At 37.6% G+C, this 14,183-nt stretch overlaps 1 long non-coding RNA gene across 1 annotated transcript in view; it reads right to left on the minus strand.

The window, feature by feature from the left end:
- Window positions 1-14,183, minus strand: part of LOC100909672 (uncharacterized) — a 361,625-nt gene that overhangs the window by 303,831 nt on the left and 43,611 nt on the right. Inside the window, exon 3 of the long non-coding RNA XR_005493507.2 lies at window positions 11,821-11,873. This is a non-coding gene — a long non-coding RNA (uncharacterized LOC100909672). The remainder of the gene's footprint in view (window positions 1-11,820; window positions 11,874-14,183) is intronic.

The raw sequence follows: 14,183 nt of genomic DNA on the forward strand, positions 1-14,183 counted from the left end.
GAAACCTTTCATTTCAAAAGCATATCTGTACTCTAAATTCTTATAAAACTACAAGAGCAGGTAAGTGGGGAGCTCTACCTGATTACCGAGGATGCTCTCTTAATGTGAGAAGCACTCGGAGGCCTTTGTTTGAAAGGTGAATGTGGTGCCCCAGGTTCTGAGGTCCAAGTACTTATTGCTGTAATAAAGGCAACAGTAATGTCATCTGGCAACATGTTCTTAGTAACTGAGTCAGTTTATCTGACTGGTATATAAGGAAATTCAGTGCTGTAATAATTTTCATTCCCAACATTGTAAGTAGATGATTTTTTTTCCTGTCACAAAAACCTCTCTACAGCAGTCACTGCTGTACAGTAGCTGTACAGTGTCACACTTGTCCCGAACAATCCTTCTTATTGCCAGCAATTCCAACTGAAACTCCAAACAACTACGAACATCGATTGGTAATGCTGGACAGAATAGTAAGCAGGCATTCATTGTCTCTTAGAGATATTTATCAAGTTCGAGAGAAGAATCTATTCACTTGTACTTCCTCTAGAGAACACAAAATGTGGGTTAAAAGTAAACATTTGCTAAAAATAGCATAACCCAAAACAGATTTTATTGAATGAATGAAAGACCAGGTAGAACCTGAAAATGAACCTCTTCCTCAAGCAAATGGGATGGATGACAATGACGAGAAATGGGTCAAGGCCTGTAGGATGATGACCTTCCCTCCACCATTCCTGAAAGAGACATTCATAGTGTTCCTGTGCACCCGTGTGCACTGCATGTGTGTGCCTGTACACGTGCATGTGTCTGTGCTTGCACAAGCAGGAGTTCACATAAACGTAGACAGACGTCCAGGCAGAGTGTAACTAAGTTATTGAAACGGATGGATCTGTAGGTGTATGAAAACCAGTGACACTCTGGGCTTTGAGTGTAAATTCTCCTGTGTGGTTTGGCACAAATATCTTACATTCGAAAGCATGAACATTCTCAGAAAGCAAGAAAATATAGGTATTAGAGATGGTCGATGGTTCCTGACTCGTGTGGTCTCAAAAAAATGAGATGACATTGCTAGGTCCCAGAGCCATGTGTCGTCGTCGTCATCAGATTCTATATTTGAGGAACAGTGGAAAGCAGTGCCATAGAATTTAAAGTTCAAAATAAACCAGTGAGCCTTTAAACCACTTTTCAAATGAAACAAAAACAAACAAAAAAACGTACGTTTTTAGGATTATGAATGAAACGGAAAGAAATGCATAGCAAATTAGCAAAAGTCTCCCAAGGGAGAAAAAGCTCAAGTTCTGATAGAGTGCCCAGTGTTATTGAGTATTCCTGATGACGCCATTTATTTCTATACTTTTAAAATATATTTTTAATATAAATGCAGGACATGGTACATTTAGGTAAATAATGTAATAAAGCAATTATGAATTACTGGGCAGAATCGTAAAAGTGCAAGCACTAAAAAAATATTGAGAAAGGAATTGTGTTGAATTCAAAACTCCAAAAATACTGTGGGTATAAAATTCTGTCATCAGCATTAGTTAAAAATGGGGATCTACAGTTTCTTCTCAATATCACATAAGCATTATTAATGCACTAAGCATTAATATTCAGAAATAGTGAAGCACTAAAATGTTGATTATGAACTACCAGTATTACTTTTATGTGTCAAAAACTTCAAACATTGAGATTTGAATAGTAACTATTCTTCTTATCGCTTTTTTTCTATATTGATTTTAATTTCTGTTGTTATTTTTATAGTGCTATGGATTGAATAAAGGACCTTAGGCATGCTCAGTAAATGTTCTGCCTCTCTGCTACATCCCACCCTTGCATTTACTCCTCATAGCTGAGCATGTGAAGCTCAAGCATTGAAAAGAAGAGGAAATGTACAAGGAAAGGGGCAAGGGTTCTTCTAGTTTCATCAGTGCCGCAGACAATAGGACTTGCCAGTTCCCTCTGCTAAAAGCAAGCTCTGTACAAGAATACAACCAGAGGAGTATAATTCCTGAGCCACACTGAAGGCCTTTGGAACCAGAGCCTATGCCCAGTCTTGGGAAGAATTGTGTCCTACTGCCCTTGGAGTTCTCTCCCCAAAGTCCAGAACCTTGGCTTTGAGATTATATAGAAATAGAAGGGAAAGCACACAGCTTCAGAACAAAGTCAAGAACACAGAAAATCACTGCCCTTTTATCAACAGGAAGTACACAGCCTTCGCAGGATTCATCACTATTACACTAAAATGTCTAGTAATTAACATTAGATGTTAATAAGAAAACTTCTCTCTAAAATCATATGGCAGTAGTGAAAAATTTCAGGGTGATATGGAATGCTTGAGAATGTTGCTTGAATTTGGCCCATTGTTAGAAATTCATAAATCATGAAGTTAGTAAAACTGCTCATAAAACAGGATATCCTTGAGATAGCAACTTAATAATAATAATAATAATAATAATAATAATAATAATAATAATAACAAAAGTTCTTTGTAGATATGTGTGTTTAGTCCAGGCAGCACAATATCCTCAGAGGTATTCTAAGCCAAAGAGATCAAAATTCATAAGTAAAACTATGCAACACAACTGAACATTAACAGGAACATTTAAAAGGATTGACCTTGGACTAGCAGTCCTCCTCAGTGGGTAAAGAGGCCTTCTGCTATGCCTGAAATCACAAACTTGATCACTTAGAACCTGCATAGTAGGTTCAACTCATGTAAGTTGACCTCTGACCTCTAAATGCACCTACTCACATAGACTCATACACCTGCAGAAGAATAAGTAATGAAAAGTAATGAGAAAGACTACATTTTGAAAATATCCACGAGATTGAAATGCCTGATAGAAATTAAATATGGTCTACTTACATAACCAAAAAGTTAGAAGCCCTTCAAAATTAAATAAAATTTATAATTTTATCATTTTTGGTAGCTAGTATAATTTACTTGAATTTATTCTCTGGTAAATCAAGTTGTGATATATCAGTTTAGAAATCAACACAAAAATATAAAATAAGGTTGTGTATTAATATTAGCGTAATTGTATTAGATTTTTTTCAGTTCCAAAATGCTAAAAAATATTAAAAGCTAATACAAAAGATCATTATAACCAAAGTATACTATGTATGTATATGGACACATGAAAATAAAACTCACTGTTTTGATATAGATCTGATTGAGAATGATTCCATAAGCTCATATATTTGAATACTTGATCCCCAAGTGGTGGAATTGTTTGGAAAGGATCTGGAGGTGTGACCTTGCTGGAGAAGGTGTGTCACTGGTGGCAAGATTTGATCTTTCAAAAGCCCATGTCATTCTCATTTAGCTCTCTCTCCCTCTGCTTTGTGCTTGTGAATCAGAGGTGAGCTCTAAGTTACTGCTCCAAGCTATGCCTGCCTGCTTGTTGCTATGTTGACCCCCATGACAGTCAGGAACTCAAACCCTTTGAAATTATAAGACCCAAATAAACCTTATTCTATAAGTTGCCTTGGTCATGATGTCTTATCACAACAATAGAAAAGAAACTAAGACATCTGTAGAATTAATTTGTGCTAGCAATATTTAAAATAAATGTAGTAAAAAAAAATTGACCCAACAAGGCAAATGGAATAATAGCAAAAGAGTGAATTTACTATAAAGATGTGGCAAATATAAATATATATGTACCTAAGAAGGAACCCTCAAATACTAGGAAGAAATAAAGCAAAACCAGTATTTACAAATATAGACACAAACTCTCTAACAAGAGCTAGCAAGCTGAACACAAACAATATTCAAAAAGAATACATTGTGTTCAAGTGTTTATGATAATTATAATGAAAATACTAATGCTTTTTTATATTTGAAAACTAATTAGCAAAATGCATTAAGTGAGCAGAATGAAACAAAAGGCAATAGATTCTAGGGGTAAAAGAAAAGACAAAATAAAGCACTGAGCCATTAAATAATAAACAAACCAACCTAGAAAGAGAAGGCAACTGCCTCAACCTGAAACTCATCAAATAAAACTCGGAACTTGAATTATATTTAATAGTCTTGCTGATCATTTCCCTTGCAATATCGGAAACAAGGCCATGACTTCTACTATTACTACGTTTTATTTTACAGGACCGTCCTCTACAATGAAGTAAGATGAGAAGGACATAAATGTCATCAGTGGAAAGAGAACGTGTCACATGATCTTTACCAGGCAGGATCACTGCATGCGTGCAGAAAATTCTCACAATGGTACAAAAGCTTTATGGTTACCAAGAACTTAGGACTCTGATTTAAAAATCAGTTGTGTTTCAAAATATACTCAAAAGATTTTAACAAAAAAATCTATTTCAAAGTAGCATATCAACTGCAAAAGCAATGTTGATAATTTCCTAGGACTGCTTCTCGGAGCTCTCACTGTCCCCAAGCCTTCCTCTCACCAAGGCACAGGAACACAGTGCCAATAAAAATACACACCCACATATGCAAAACAGCCTGGAAGCTCAAGCAAACATATTAGGGATTACAGATAACTTTTTGTTCATTTTCCTCATAGTTAAAGATTATTACAAAAATTATTTCAAAGGTCGAAGGCCAACAAGAGTTCACAAGTTATGTTGCCTAGGATAATGTGGCAAAGTTAATAACTAATGTCTCAGGATTTAATATATCAACTTTAGACATTTAAATGACAACATGATTGTTACGAGAACATTTGGTTGAATATTATAAATACCATAATTATTCTTCTGAGGGCAAAAGAAAATGTTATAAGGTCTTTTCATAAATCTATACTGGATAAAATTCAAGATGATAAACAGGACACGGGAATTTCACCAGGTATGTTTTCATTGAATATGTGACAACATGGGACAGTTGTAGCTGTTTTAGAAATCCCCCAAAGTGTATTGAGAATCTTCCTAATCAAACGTAAATGTTTACATGTTTTCTTCGCAGCAGAATGAGCAGGCGCTATGGTGAATCTGGTTCCACGTGGGGAAACTGAGATATGCAAAGTAACAGGTGTGAGATGACAAGTGAGTCAAGGCAGTGGCAGCCCTCAAATGTCAGGCGCGTGACTTCAGTCTACAGTCAATGCAGACAATGAGCAGAACTCAATAAACACAAGTGAAAAAAATTAGAATGGGTCTCTTCTCCTGAATTTTGCACATTTCACATGGAATACCTCAACAAGTTTTTAGACAATGATACACCATGAGGAACACAAAATACAAAGGAAATGAAAGCTATGGGGACATGTCCAGGAAACATCTATGTGAGGTGCTATTGAAATTGAGCCTTAAGGATAAGAAGCAGGTTGTCCTATAGTTATGATGTCAGTAGTTATAATACTGTGCAAAGGCAATGGAGGATGGTTAACGTCAAAGTCGGGATACATAAAAGATGATTTTGGAAAATCCAGGATTGAAAAATAATGGTGAAAATTTTAGCCATTGCCAATGTGTGATAGGAAACCATTGGAGGGATGGGGGAAGGTGTGTGCTTTCTCAAATATTCTGTTAGGTGATGTAGCATACACAATTCGTCATCAAAGCCTGGGGTGGATCTGAGGCAAGAAGGTTATTGCAGTGCTACGTGAGTGCTGTGGGGCTGAGAATGTAGCTAAGGCGGTAAAACAAAATTTGGGAATTACAGACAGATGGATGAACATTCTCAAATTCCAATGGTCAGTGTGGGGTGAGCAAAGAAAAATCCAGATATATATAAAATTGTATTATGTAAGATATATCTGTTGATATGTATCGTGATATTTGAGTCATATCAACTTTATATAGAGTATGTATTATCTGTATGATATATTATGAGTCAGATAGACTCTATATGAACTAAAGGGAAAATCTAAGTATGTAATGATTAAAGGTTTCAGAGGTAATTCCTCAACAAGAAAGGCTGTTCTTTGGTTGTATGAAGAAGGCACGCAGTATCGAAAATATAGCCATCTTTAGCATGCGCTGTTGTCCGGGCCATGGATATCTCAGGGTCTTAAACGGCTTCAAGATGTCCAATAACTGAAAAATTACAACACTGGACTTTCACAACTGTCACTTAGAGTTGAAAGTAGATGACACGCTGAGCTCTTTGCAAATAGCCTACACCTCTTGGGAGAAACCAAAAGAATAGAAAAAAAAAACTTTGCAAAAAAATGCAGCATGCTGCTTGCAGCCCAGCTCTAATCCATCTCTCCTTACACGCAAAAGCTGAAGGCTTTAACTCACGAAACTTTTGTTGTTGTTGTTTCTAGAAAAATATTCTCCTTCTGGGCTAATACAACAGAAGTGACCAAGGAAATGGGATTTAACGTGGGTTGACTGTGAATACAACTCAGATCCTTTCTTCTCATCGCATTCGATAACCAAAACTATTTAAAGGTATTAAAAAAGCATTCAAAATGCTTTTCATAATCATGGGACCATTAATGTCATGTTCAAGTCACTGTGGGTTGCTGTCGTTGCTGTTGTTGTTGATGTTGTTGTCGTTGCTGTCGTTGCTGTTGTTGTTGTTGTTGTTGCTGTCGTTGCTGTTGTTGTTGTTGTTGTTGCTGTCGTTGCTGTTGTTGTTGCTGTTGTTGCTGTCGTTGCTGTTGTTGTTGTTGTTGTTGTTGTTGCTGTCGTTGCTGTTGTTGTTGATGTTGTTGTTGTTGCTGTCGTTGCTGTTGTTGATGTTGTTGTTGTTGCTGTCATTGCTGTTGTTGCTGTTGTTGCTGTTGTTGTTGTTTTGTTTTGTTTTACCATTCATGGGACACAATGAGTCACTGGCACATTTCCAGTGCAAGATGCATCTGAATAATACATGACATGCCCTTTAGCTAGCATCATAATGCCAGATTTAAAACAAGGTACGAAGTTTCCTCCGAGTACACTTGCCGTGTTCAGCTGTTCATAATCTATAGTGTTAACAATTTATCATCAAACCCAGTGACTTGCTGCCAACGTATCAAAGTGGCCACTGGATGCATATGATCAAGTCTGAGCATCTGGCCTCCTCTGTTCCTGACATTAGCACAGACAACAGAATCAGTGGACTATTGAATGCAATTACAGTAAGCGAGACAGACAATAAAGATTGATAGCGCCTTCTCTTTTTATCACACACAAAACTAGTGGGGGTTAAAGCTTTGCCTTGAGCTGCCTTCGTTTAACAATGATTGAAAATATGCAATTGTGTTGGTAAAACACTGAAGCCTGTACCACTTCATTTACTGGACACATTATCAAATTAAATGAAAAGTGAACTGCCAAAAGCAATGGTTATTATATATTAATGATGAATATTTACTTAGCATTGTTCACAGATCACACAGAGAACAGAATCCTTCTTGTTATCTTTTCTGCAGGTTCCACTTGAGCAGCCTTTTAACGTTTCTGTGTTTACGTTGTCTTCTGTCTACAAATCTCTAAATACAGACGTGCACGGTTGGTTTTGTGAATCTCCATGTGAGTATGATGTGTAATTAATAAAATGTTCTAGTTGTAGATGAATCCTAATTATTAAAGAGGGTTTTTTTCCATCCTTTATAACACTTCTCATTCCTTTATCTGCTTTTGAAGCACGAGAAACTGAATCAGAGGTACACGTAATGGTGAAGAGGTTAGGCATTCTAGCTTCACTGAGCTTTCAACATATGGAAAGTAGCAAAGACCCTCAAGACATAAACAAGCCACAAATGCATATTTTATCTTTTTCTCTACTGAGTAATTCCTTAGTAACCGTCAAGGGATGTAACAGTTCACCCATAATCTAACCTCAAAACAGGAAGCTTATAAAAAGCAGAAGGCAGTGTGGGAGAGCAAAGAATTGGTGAGCAAAGGAGGCAAATGGATCAGGTCCAAAGGCTCTTCCTAGAGGAAACTGCTGAGCAAGCACCGAGAGCTCTGACATGCAAAAGTGAGAGTGTTAGTCCATGGCCAAACATGTGGTATGCATACCTGAATCTGTGAAGACCAGAAGCTAGCAAAAATGATTGTTCAGTTATGAAGATTAATTCAAGATTCTTCAAAACACACACACACACACACACACACAGAGAGAGAGAGAGAGAGAGAGAGAGAGAGAGAGATATGCACACACAGGCACCTGACCTTCCTTTCTAAAGATACAGGAAATGAAGGCTTAATACATGAAAAATAATCATCTGTTTTCAAATATTTCAATGACCTGAACATCTTGCGACATGTCCCTCACAGAAAGAAAATACAAGAGAAACGAAAGAAGAGGCAGGGATTAGCCATGGGTGTTCTGATGCTATCCCACTGGCTAACTGTAAGCAATCCAGTACAAATTTAGCTGCCACCGAGTTTGGATTTAGAACACCCTTCATATACAGTGTAAATAGAAACACAAAACACAGGAGATTCCACAGATAGAGAACATGTCCCAAAGAGAACGCATCACCAGGGTGGACTGAGACTCTGGAAGCCAAAGAGGAACGCTGACTTAGGGCTCACAACATGAAAACAAAAAACAAAACAAAACAAAACAAAATAAAACCTGTCCTTTCTAAAAATCACCGCCATCAATTAACCACACTTGTTCAGGCACATTCAAACCCTAACACCCATGTTGCCTTTGAGTCTTTCGAGTTGAGTTCTTACTTAGCCCCTGTTCCTCAAGCCTAGCTAATTGCCAGACTATCTCAGGAGCTACCTAAAATGAACCGTGGCACACAACACTTGGAACTTCTTCTAGTCACCTGATTTCAAAAATAGAATACTCATTATGGAATATTTAGCAAATGAAATATGAATAAATTAGGAAACCTATCATCTTTAAGTTTTCTGTCCATAATATACTTTTCATGTAAAACTTCTTCTGGACATTTTTAGTAACTTTTGGTAGGCTCACTTTAAATTTTTTAAATGAAAATATAATATAAGCTTATAATAAAAAACAATGTACCAGCTATCAATAAGTGCAGATATGAACAGATGCTTCACCATACATTAAGCAGCTGTCCCTCACAATGTTTTTGAAGGTAGGTATGTCTTTACAGTCATTCTATTTTAATTAATCTGTGCACATAATTTATATAACCATAAGTTAACAATACCGTCATCTACAACTTTTTATTTATTTTTTACCCCATATTTTGTTGACATTTATCCATATCTACCTAAAGCTATAATTTCTAATGGATATATGGTGTTTCATATTATAACTATATGCACTTATTTTTTTAGCCCTTATCTTGTATTTCCCAACTTATCAGTCTCTTTTTATTCCCCTCTCTTCCCCTTCTCTGAGTAAAACTCCAGTTAAGCTACTAAGTGAGAAAAGAAACGATCACTGCTCTGCCAGCTACTCTGTGGGTCAGTTTGCTGCAGGCTGAATGGTGCACTCTCTCCAAATCCACAACTCATCATCTGAGGCGCTAGAATTGCAGAATGCAGCCATAGCTGAAGATAAGGTCATCCTAAAATTGAGAACTTCGAGATGGGTCTTCTTGTAGTATGAGAGCCATGCTTATCCAAAGCACACATTTGCACAGGGGAAAAATTTAGCTACCTGTTTGGCAAAGGTGTCACCAACCCTGGCAACATGTGACACCAGATTGACATGTCCCTTATGCCACTGGTTCCATAGCATCTCCTTATGTCAGCTGAAATTCACCAAGGTAGCATGCCTGCCATCAGCATTCCAGTAGGGCAGGACGCAACTCGGAGTTGCTATGTCTGCTATTAGTCTTTCCTAGTACTTCTTTTAAGTAAGGGATAAAGGAGTAAAGCAAGAGGCCAAAACCAATCTAAGTCTCCAAGGAAAGGAATTTTCTTTACTCAAGTCTTACACTAATTTTCAAAAACATTAAATTTAAAACCTCTCTGTACTAGGTGAACTCTTCTTTTTTTCTCTCTTACGCACAATCCCAACTTCTGTCAATTCCTTACTATGTCCAACTGTGTTTTTTCCATTGATGAGGATAAGTCTACATTAGACTATGGAGGAAGGTATTACCTGGGGACATGGTTTAATATTCTCAGTAGAAATCCTCTTCTTAGTATTCAACGAAAACTAGATACCAGCTGACCAGAACAAGAAGGGAAAAACTCGACTATCTTAGCTCCCTGTGGCTTACCCTCTCGATACAGTAATGGCTCCTCCTTCTTCACCAGGTAATGGGGCTGGGAACAAACCAAACGGGGGCCTGAGCGTGAACATCCTTGTGATCAAGCCATACCCCCTGAAGGAGCGGCAGGGTCCCTGGCTTTACACCAGAAGACAACAACTTCCCTCCTGCCTGACCACTCAAGGCTTTTCCTTATTGGTGCTTGGTTCTTGACGGCCTCAGCATTTCACAAGTAGTTTTCCCCATGCCACAAATACAAAGTGGAAGATATCACAAAGAAATAAAGGAATTTAGATATAAAATAAAATCAATCTTCCTGAGTGGATCCATGCCTGTGTCTCTTTGACATGCACCAGATTGTACTAAATGCCAGGATTTCCCAAGGGAAGATAACCTCTACACACTGCTACAAAAGCCTTATTCCCCGCACCATGCAAATTATTTAATTTAAACACTGCTTGATATGACTCTCTGAGGAGAAGGGTGTTTTCACAGATACATCTTTAATCTGTTGGTACATATACGTGCATATGAGAAATAGAAACGACCTCATACTCCTTCGCTGCCGATTAAAATGCTTCAGGGTGAAGAACCAGAGGCAACAAATTGTGTCTAAAACTTGGGAAATGATGGAATGCAAATGGACACCCTTTCCAATGGGGGAGAGAGGACGCATAGGCCAAGCATAGTTACTAGCATTACCCAACACAGTGCAGCACTTTCATGGTATTGTTAAAGGTGTGCGTGTGCGTGCGTGTGTGTGTGTGTGTGTGTGTGTGTGTGTATGTGTGTGTGGTGTGTATTTAGGCACACACTTCACTGTTCAGTACGTATAAGACAAAATACCAAATTTGCCCATGTGTTTTACTAAAGCAAGGGAAAGATTAAAGAATAGGTTCTCCCCAGCTCTACCTTGTTCTGGGGATGTCATTTTTAAACCTTCTTTTAATCCTTCTGCTTCTTCAACTGGCCTACCTTCCGCTTTTCTACCACATATTAATCACTTAAAGACTCAAAATGAATTGAAAACTTGAGTGCCCTATTAACATTCATAAGAACGTTCCAAAATTTCATCATGAAAACCCTTAACTTTTTAAAGAAGTCTTTGATGGGTCCTATCAAAAGAATCTCCCTCCTAGATGGAATTCCTTTACATAAGGCTTCGTACAAGGAAGGGATAACTCTACCACAAGCTCAAACTTGCAGAGACAGGGACCCCACTGCAGAAAGCAGTGAACTTATTTTAAAAGCAAATAGCCACTAGACAATACTTTCAATATTAACTTACTCTTAGCTCTTCTTCATCAGAGAAAGCCAGAAGGCTATGAACCCCTTCACCCTTCCCTGGCTCTTCCTCTAGCTCTCTCCCTGTGTGGTACCCCCTGCTCTGGGGAGGTAAATACCTTCCTCCTGCCAGCCAAGTTATTTACTGACATAGCTTGCATGCTGGGGTATTATCAGCTTAATGCATAATTCAAGATCTCTTACACGTGGCCTGCACTTTTGCCTTATTCCCTGCAACCTCAATGAAATATGAGGATGTATTTCCAAGGTGGGCACATGAAAGAGTTCCTGAATACTGCCATTTTTCCCCAAACTCTGGCCTCGGTGACTCACAGTCTCTTGCCTTGCATTCCCACACACCCTCATAAGGTCCCATACTGAGACAAAAGCCATGGAGATGGTCTCAATGTTGGTACTAAATGGGAAGCCATGAACCTTTGAAGTAAAGAGGCTTGTGCACATCATGGAAATGAAAATTCTTACTTACTCATCCCATTCTGGAGTGACAGGTGCTCTCAGGAGGGCGATCATCTTACATGTCTGTAATTCAAAAGGAGAAATCATGTTAGAAGTTAGAATTATAATTTCCAGTGGGCCAGGGTAAGAGATGGGCAGTAGAAAGGGACAAGAGAAGACAAGGGTGAGTCAAAAGCCATGGGGAAAGACCTTTTAACCATGTTGATGTGGAAGTGTCCAGGAGAAAAGCAAAGCAAAGAAAGTAAGGGGAGAGTTGAGACTGCAGCAAACTGGGGAGGAGAAAGGAAAGTTGGTGCTTGAGAAGGAATGTCTACGGGATCAACTGAGGCAGATGGCTGATTCACTCCGAAGCAATTTGGGAAAAGCAGATGGGATAAATTCTTTATGGAATCTGCAGCATCTAGGTAATCGATTAGATTGACCAGCTATATATATTTTAAGATATGTCAAAGAGAAAAAGAAGTGGCGCGTCCCATCTGTAAATATTAAGAACCTGGTAGATATGTGCTCTTGTTTCACACTATTAGAGCAGTATGAAACTTACCACACACAAACGCTGCCTCAAACACACACACTGCATGTAAGTATCTGATATCCCTAAGAAAGCATCACCATCCTCCAGAACACTGAAAAACATGCTCTATACACATATATACATGCATTCACACATGTGCACATGCTCTGAGTTTTCTTCTTTCTACGATCTAAAAGTCGTCATTTTAGAAAACAGATTTTGCTCTGTCTAAATCCTGCATGAAATGCACTGGCACACAACCACACCCACCTTGCCCTGACACACCTACGTGTAGGCCAGCCATGACACTAAAATCAGAAGGTCACGGTTATCATCTGCACTTACTACTAAGTGTGGGATTCTAGCAGAAGCTTTTTACATGCATTTTGAGTCTGCCAAGCAATAATTCCTCTTTTTTTATAAACAGAAAGACATGAATTATTAAAAAATTAGACATTTAGAATAATGGCCCTCCACACGCAAAGTATTTATTTCAACTCTCATCATTCATGGGTTACTGCATTGATTTTTTTCATCAGTTTACTTAGCATTAAGCTTCCAGGGAACTCATCAATAAGAAATGAATTTTGGTAACTTTCAAATCAACTATATTATTTTCCTTTTATTTGTAGTGAATTTTCCTTCTCTCGGTGGTATTGCTGCAATAAGTCAGTCATTATTTCTTTATGTTTTCTCCTCTTTCTTTAGGATTTCATTTCCCTTTACAGCACATCTCGTGATCACAAAGAAAACAGAGACACTGATTTCTTTTAACAGTTGAAATTGCTGCAAGTGATTTAGCTGTCATTTAATTTGATTCCTCTCTTCTGTCTGTGGAGAAATATGTTTAATGTACTGGAAATTATGTTAATAAGAAAAAGCATTATCTCATTTAATGAAATAAATATACAAATATTTCAAAATAAAATAAAGAGGCAATCTTTGCTGAGAAAAATGTCTCTTATGGTCTGTGTAAAATAAACAAATAAGAAAAAAATCTGGAATACATCGAAACGCTGACAAAATCGTGCCTGTGATCCAAGAGAAAGGGGGAGCCTGAGTGACTAAGTTACCAAAACTTAATCAAAGACAAACATGTACTAATGATCAAATTATTAATTTCATATTCCCAATGACCTCAGGAAAGATCATTTTACTTTTCTAGAACAGAATCTGTATTAAAAAAGTTTCCTTTGTATTTTTCCTGTTATTTCAAATGATTGCTATTGCTCGAATTAATAATTATCAGAAGTCTCATTGAAAACATGACCAAAACTCCATGTACAGCAAAAGAAAGGTTACAATTTCTTTGATTTTGCTAATCAAAACAAAGTCAATGAAGTCATGCTAAAGCTTTTATATGTTAAAATTTATCTAATGCACAAAAAGGTTAAATAAATATTGTTGGTGATTTGAGCTAAACTTGAAGCAATTATGTAATAAAAGCATGACCACAGTGACAGTAACACACAATTAGCAATTTAATTACTGGCATGAAGACAAGCTGAAGATGTCAATAAAAAAATTGTCAGTGACAAGCTGATTTTACTCTCTTCGGCAATTTGAGATCAGTGCTCACCACCTGATGAGCAAAACCGTTTTCATACAAAGTGCCCACCTCTCACACACTGAAATAGCCAATTTCAAACAGTCCTACTTCGTATCATCGAATAGTGAATCATTACGTTTTCTCCCATCTGGATTAGCACTTTCTCTCCTCTGAAAACACAGTATTTCCACTCAGCAAGTAAAGAACATTACGGTTTTTTTTTTAAAGACGAGTTAAAGTAGCAGGTGTCCTTTGTTTCAATTTCATTTTTCCCAGCTTCAATAATGTTTGACAGCAATATGTCCCTGTG

This window comes from Rattus norvegicus, chromosome 14 (assembly GCF_036323735.1).
Source record: "Rattus norvegicus strain BN/NHsdMcwi chromosome 14, GRCr8, whole genome shotgun sequence".
NCBI classification, from domain to species: domain Eukaryota; kingdom Metazoa; phylum Chordata; class Mammalia; order Rodentia; family Muridae; genus Rattus; species Rattus norvegicus.